Raw genomic sequence first — 7,444 nt, 5'->3', positions numbered from 1 at the left:
TGGTGTTGTCGATTCTATGGGTTTGGACGAACGTAGAATGACATGTATCCACCATTAAAGTATCATACAGAGTAGTTTTCCTGCCCTAAAACTCCACTGTGCTCCACCTATTCATCCCTTCCTACCCCAACCCCTGGCAACCACCGATCTTTTTTACTATCTCCATAGTTTCTGCCTCTTCCAGAATGTCAGATAGCTGGGACCATATTTGACGATACTTCGAAACATTTGTGGAAAAAAATGGAATTAAAAGATGATACATCTGGTTAGCTCAGTTGGTTAGAGCATAGTGCTGATAACACCAAGGTCCAGGGTTTGATCCCTGTACCAGCCAGCAGCCAAAAAAAAAAAAAAAAAAAAAAAAAAATATATATATATATATATATATATATATAGTACTAATAATTCCATGAACTTTTTGAAGACCACTTATACTATGTAACATTTTCAGACTGGCTTCTTTCACTCAGCAATATGCATTTAAGCTTCCTCCATGTCTTTTCATGACTTGCTAGCCCATTTCTTTTTAGCACTGAATAATATTCCATTGTCTGGATGTACCACAATTTATGTAGCCATCCACCTACTAAAGGACATCTTTGTGGCTTTGTTGTCATTACTTCTATTTTGAAGTTTTTTTGTTCTCCTTTGAGGTGTGTGGCATTTGTAGGTGCTCAGTGAGTATCAATTGGTTGACTGAAAAAGGGGCTGCATCATTTTGCAGGTGGAGACACAGGTTTAGAGAAGGTGATATCACCTAAGGGCACACAGCTAATAGAAGACAGAGCTAGTTTTGAATCTGGTTTGTGGGATCCCAGAGCTTACACTTTAAACCACTGCTACTACCCAGTAGTTGCATTCCTGAGACATGCAGTGTGTGTGTGTGTATGTGTGTGTGTGTGTGTGTGTATATATATATATATATATTTTTTTTNGCCGGCCCGGTGGCGCACTGGAGAGTGCGCTGCTTGGGAGCGCAGTGGCGCTCCCGTTGAGGGTTCGGATCCCATATACAGACCGGTTCCCGCTCACTGGCTGAGCGCGGTGCGGGCGCGACACCGAGGGTTGCGATCCCGTTACTGGTCAGTAAAAAAAGACAAAAAGGAAAAAAATAACACTTTGAGTTTATAAGTGAAACAGAATGGGATTCTAGGCTCTGGTGACAAGATTTTCCTCTACATGAATGTTCAGAGGACATTAGGAAGCTGTGAGGGACATAGAAAAGTTCTTCACTGCATGGGACCATATACCACACAGTATAAGAGTCTGGAGTCTCCAGTCCCACCCACTAGTGCCCCTTCCTCTAGTCACAGTGACAACTGGAAGGGCCTCTACAAAATACCTGAATACTCTCAAGGAGCTGTTCCACTGCACTGAGAACTCCTGCTTCTTAGTCTTGCCATGCAAAGCTGATTGGAAATGCAGAGTCCCAGGCCCCGGACAGTTGGCATCTGCACTTTGAAGAGATCCCATGATTCATGTGCACACTAAAGTTTGAGAAGCTCTGCTTTAGACCCTTTTACCAGAGGGCCAAACAAACCCATTAATTCATTACCAGGTCTTTGGGCTGGCCTCAGGTGGGAAGGTTTGGTGAGGAGGAAGAACGGGAATTTGGGGTCTGGGGCCAGTGACTCTGAAGCCTGTGGGACTCCAAAGTGGAGATGGAAGTGCTTTGTGTTTCAGGCAGCCATTAGAGCCTAGGAAGTGGCTTGGAATGTCCCTGTGGAGGAGCAGAACCATCCAGACCCTATTCATGGTCAAGGACTCTGAGTGTGAAACCAGAGGAGTGTCACCTGCTCAGGTAAGGGGGCTCACCCGTGGCAGAGGGGGGACTTAAAATTTATCTGTTAAATAATCATTGATAGAAGACTCAAACCACATTGGCTGAAGTGAAAAGGAATTTTGTGGCACAAGTAATTGAACAGGCTGGGGGTAATTGCATCCCCAAAGACCATTAATCCATTCCTGACTCTGCATGGGTTTCGGGGTCAAAGGCCACATCCTGTTCAGGGCTCCTGATTCTTAAAACCCAACTAGGGAGCTGGGTGATGTTTCTCTTTACAATTTCCTTCAGGCTGGAAGGCCAGGACGGAGGCCATAAAGTCACCAACAAGGAAAGCCCTTCTGAAGGGCTCAGGGCAGAGGCCATGGGGACAGATATACCTCACTGCACCCTGGGGGTGAGAGTGCAGATCCTGAGGGTGAGACTGGCTAGAAGTGTTTGAGAGGGAAGAGGCTGTGACCGTGAAGAATTTGGGGGCTGCTGCAGTCTGATGTAAAACACAAAAGGCCCCACCTCCATCCACTGGCCCTGGCTGAGAACCTGGAATCCACTTCAACCCCCTCCTCTCTTTCTCCTGCCATGTTTAATCTGTCATTTCAGGCAGCGCTGCCCAAGAGAACACTCTGAGATGGAGGAAATGTTCTATCTGTGCTATCCAATGTGGTGACCACCACCTGCACATGGCTCATGTACCCTGGAAATGTGACCAAAGTGACTGAAGAACTGGATTCTTCCTTCTCTTTTTATAAGTTGAGGTGAAATTTATGTCACATAAAATTAACCATTAGCCATTTTTAAGTGAACAATTCAGTGGCATTTAGTACATTCACAATATTGTGCAACCATCACCTCTATCTAGTTCCAAGATGTTTTCATCACCCCCAAAAAGAAACACCCATACCCATTAGCAGTCACTCCCCATTTCCCCCACTGAGCCCCTCACAACCACCAATCTGCTACAGATTTACCTATTCTGGAGTTTTCGTGTAAATGGAACCCTACAATAGATGACCTTCTATGAGGTTTATGCTGAACCCCTGCTTTCCTTCTGGGAGGCTGGAATTTGGGTACACATTAGGCAGAGGGGGCCACATGACCAGCCCCTAATAACAACCCCGGGCACTGAGTCTCTGACGAGCTTTTCGGTGGACAACATCTCACACATATTGTCACACCTCATTGCTGGGGGAGTTAAGTGCATCCCACGTGACTCCACTGGGAGAGGATTCTGCATGATCATGCCTGGTGTCCCCTGCATTTCACCCACTGTGGCTTTTCCCTTTGCTGATTTTGCTGTGTCCTTTCACTGTAATAAACTATGAGTATGACTATAGGCTGAGTCGTCCTTGAGAATCACTGAACCTGGGAGTGGTCTTGGGGACCCATGACACAGTACTTAATAAACACTGTGGCATTAATTAACAACTGTTCTTTCCACAGGAGAGCACATGTCCCAGGGTGACACTTGTGAACAGGGCTCCAGGAGAGTTTCAGACCCAGATGAGTCCCTGACAAGCCATGAAGATAAGGAACCCTGTCCTGTGAGTGTCCCAAAGTAGGGAAAACCTTCAGCCACCATTTCGACTTCCTGTGGCATCAGAACACACTTACTACAGACTCCAGAGTCCAATATCAAGTGCCTGCAGGGACAGACTCCTCTTGAGCCTCTCTCCTTTGCTCGCAGACAGCTACCTTCCTGCTGCGTCTTTACCTGTCGTCCCTCTGTGCACATGCCCTGGCCTCTCTGTGTGTGTCCTCATCTCTTTTTATAATGACACCAGTCAGACTGAATTAGAGCTCACCCTAAAGGCCTCATTTTTACTTAATCATCCCTTTAAAGACCCTGTCTCCAAATACAGTCACATTCTGAGGTACTGGGCATTAGCACTTCAACATATGAATTTGGCGGGGGCAGGGGAGAGGGACACAATTCAGCCCCTGACAGGCAGAAAGGACACTGCTCTTTGGGCTGCACAGTTATGGTCTTCTTGCCTCTCACTCACTCACTGCATTCGTGGGTGCTATGAGTTGAATTGTGTCCCTCCAAAATATAGAGTGAAATCCCCCCATACTCCAGAAAGTGAATGTATTTGGAAATAGGGTTGTTGCAGATGTAATGAGTTAAGATGAAGTCATCCAGGAATAGGGTGGGCCCCAATATAACTGGTGTCCTTATGAGAAGAGAGAAATGTGGACTCAGGTGCAGTGGGAAGACAATATAAAGACACACCGGAAGAAACCCACATGAACACAGAGGCACAGACAGTGATGCAGCCACAAGCCAAGGGATGCCTGGGGCTACCAGAAGCTGGAAAAGAAAAGGAAGGATCCTCCTGTGTTAATCACATTTTTTATTTTCTGTGTCTTATGATGTTTCGACATCTTAAAAATCTTGCTGGCTGGGGCCGGCCCGGTGGCGCACTGCTACAGTGCGCTGCTTGGGAGCGCAGTGGTGCTCCCGCCTATGATGTTTCGACATCTTAAAAATCTTGCTGGCTGGGGCCGGCCCGGTGGCGCACTGCTACAGTGCGTTGCTTGGGAGCGCAGTGGTGCTCCCGCCGAGGGTTCGGATCCCACATACAGACCGGCGCTCACTGGCTGGGTGAGGTGTGGGTGCAACACCGAGGGTTGCAATCCCGTTGCCGGTCCCGGTCTGGCACGGGCACGACACTGAGGGGTGCGATCTGTTGCCGGTCACGAAAAAAGACAAAAAGGAAAAAAAAAAATCTTGCTGGCTGGAGAGAGACTGCTCCTCCCAGAGAGAGCCAGTTCTTAGAGATAGCAAAGAACTCAGGCGGGGAGTTTACCTTTTATATACAAACCAATCGATCTGGAGTCTATACCCGCAAACATCCCGTTAAGTTAACTCACATACCAGGTGAACATTTCCCCTGCTTCAAATCATCCCAAGGCCAGTTACCAGACAACTAGGGACAGTCCCTGTAGTCCAGAGCCCACTGGAATTATTCAAACTAGCCAATCCTGAACTATTTATTCTGCCCTGTCTTGCCTTTCCTGCAAATCCTAATGAAAGCTCTGGCATAGGCTTTCCTCTTGCTCTTTTCTGCCTCCTGACTGACTCTGGTGCTCCCGTGTGGCCCTGTGCGGTATGGCGTGGTGTGCCTCCTCCTCTTGGGAAGTAGAAGCAATAAATTCTTCTTTCAATGGCATTGACCTCTGTGTGTGGGCACTCAGTCATCTCCATGATTTAAAATTCCATGGGTAGGGCCGAGCCCGTGGCGCACTCGGGAAGGTGCGGCGCTGGGAGCGCAGTGGCGCTCCCGCCGCGGGTTCAGATCCTATATAGGGATGACCAGTGCGCGCACAGCGCTCACTGGCTGAGCGCGGTGCGGCCGGTCTCCAAAAAGGACCAAAAAAAAAAAAAAAAAAAAAAAAATTCCATGGGTACAAATGAGACACCTCCCCTAGGGCGTTCAGAGGGAGCGTAGTTTAGCAGACACCTTGATTTCATACTTCTGGCCTCCAGAACTATAAAGCGATAAATTTCTGTTGCTTTAAGCCACCCGGTTTGTAATGCCTTGTTCTGGAAGCCCCAGAAAGCTAGTACAATGGGAAAACCATGTTACCTCTCTGGCCACAGGTTTCTCCCCCTGTCACATGACTGGGTTGAACTTGATGATCAGGGAGTCTCATCGGTGGCTGGAAGTTAATGAGATGCAAAGATGTCCTTAAGCTTGGTTGAAACCATGCAGAATCCTGCTTGAAAAACCCAGGGTTGATTTGGACATAAATCTGAAAACTACAAGAAGCAGCCAAGCTACGAGCAGAAAGTCCCCAGCACCTGTGTGGGGCTATGTAATGGCCGAATGCCAGGGAAGATGCAACACGGGCTCGTGGCTGGGCTCGTCAAGGCAGAGCTCAGCAAGATCTGCTGAGGCCTGATTTGTCTGCGTTCCCGGGAGGATGAGCCTTCTGTGAGGGGCTCCTAGCTGGAGTATGCTTCTGACAAGGGGGTGCCCACCTCTGAGCTATTGGGAAAAACCTTGGCTCTGGAAGGGTTTGCTGCTGCCTTGTGCCCTGTCCTCACATGAGCTCGTCCTCCCATCAGCCTCGTGGGTGTTGGGTTTTGCCAGCTTATCCTCCCTTAATTTAGGCTCCTGTAACTGATTACTTCCGTTACATTTGTTTATTTATTCATTAATTCATTCTAAACAACAGTTTTATTGAAATATGTTCTCATACCATACCATTTAGTCATTTAAAGAGTAAAATCAATTATTTTTAGTGTATTCACAGATAATGTGCAGCCATCACCACAGTCAATTTAAGACATTTTAGAACATTTTCATCACCTCAAAAAGAAGCCCTGTGCCCTTCAGCTATCAACACCCCCATCCCCACGCAGCCTTAAGCAACCACCATTTTGCTTTCTGTCTTTATGAGTTTGACAATCTAGGAAACTTATATAAGTAGAATCATATAGTGTTTGTCTTTTCACAACTGGCTTATTTCACTTAGCATAATGTCCTCAAGGTTCATCCATGTTGTAGCATGTGTCAGAATTTTCTTCCTTTTAAGGTTGAATAATATTCCATTGTATGTATACACCATGTTTTCTTTATTCATTCATCCATTGATGGACACTTGGGTTGTTTCCACTTTTTGGCCATTGTGAATAGTGTTGCTGTGAACATGCATGTGCACATTTCTGTGTATGTTTTCATTTCTCTTGGGTCATATGGTAACTCTATGTTTAGGCACGTGAGGAACTGCCAGACTGTTTCAGTACTTCTATTCATTTTGAATTTATTCCTCTACCTTTAGATGACAATGGCTCATTGGAACGGTATATGTAGGGACGACGCTGAGTGTGACCTGGGGCTGAATGTTAGGTTCCCAACCATGAGCCCCATGTAGAAAGGTTGACAATATTGCTGCACTGAATCATCAAGGTGAGAATTTCAGAAAACCTACATGTTAAAATGAATTTCCCCCCACTCCACTGGCCCTGTGGCATCAGAAGTGATGCATTACAATGATTTATTTATCTGCCCATGGTGAAAGGCAGGAACTGTCATCTGTGCTTTCTGTCCTCTAGAAAGCTTTGACATCAGCTGGCTCCCCTGGTCACCAGCAGTGGGGCTGGAAGTTGCAGCATGGTGGGAAGGAGTGTGAGATCTGTGTCTTGAAGCCTGGCCTTTTATTTGGTGTTTGTACATAAGTCCTTTTACCTGAGTCTCACACTCCTCAGCCACCACTGTCATCTGTTTCTTCAAGTTGGGATCACAGATCACCTTCAGATATGAGGGTCCTATGGGAAAGAAAGTGCTTGATCAGCTGCCAAGCACCACTGGAGTGTGGCTATCACAACACTCACATGTTTTTTCCTTAGGGGGCTCCACTGGGGGTAGGGGGACACTCAGGTAACTCTTGGGGTCTAAACCAAGACCAGTGTTCTCAGAGGCGATGCCTTCAATGTGTGCTGCTCAGTTACCAAGTAAGTGTCCTCTTTGTAGCGCTGATAACAGCACCAAAGCTTGCAAAGAATTGATTTGTAAACATCAGTGAGAATGGATTCATTTATGTCTCCCTCACTTGGTTAATTATATTATTTTCTTTTTGCATTTTTTTTTTCATTAAATTTTTATTTTGTCGGGCCGGCCCGGTGGCGCACTGCTACAGTGCGCCACTTGGGAAGCG

This window comes from Galeopterus variegatus, unplaced genomic scaffold (assembly GCF_000696425.1).
Source record: "Galeopterus variegatus unplaced genomic scaffold, G_variegatus-3.0.2 Scaffold5301, whole genome shotgun sequence".
NCBI classification, from domain to species: domain Eukaryota; kingdom Metazoa; phylum Chordata; class Mammalia; order Dermoptera; family Cynocephalidae; genus Galeopterus; species Galeopterus variegatus.
This window is presented reverse-complemented; position numbering follows the sequence as displayed.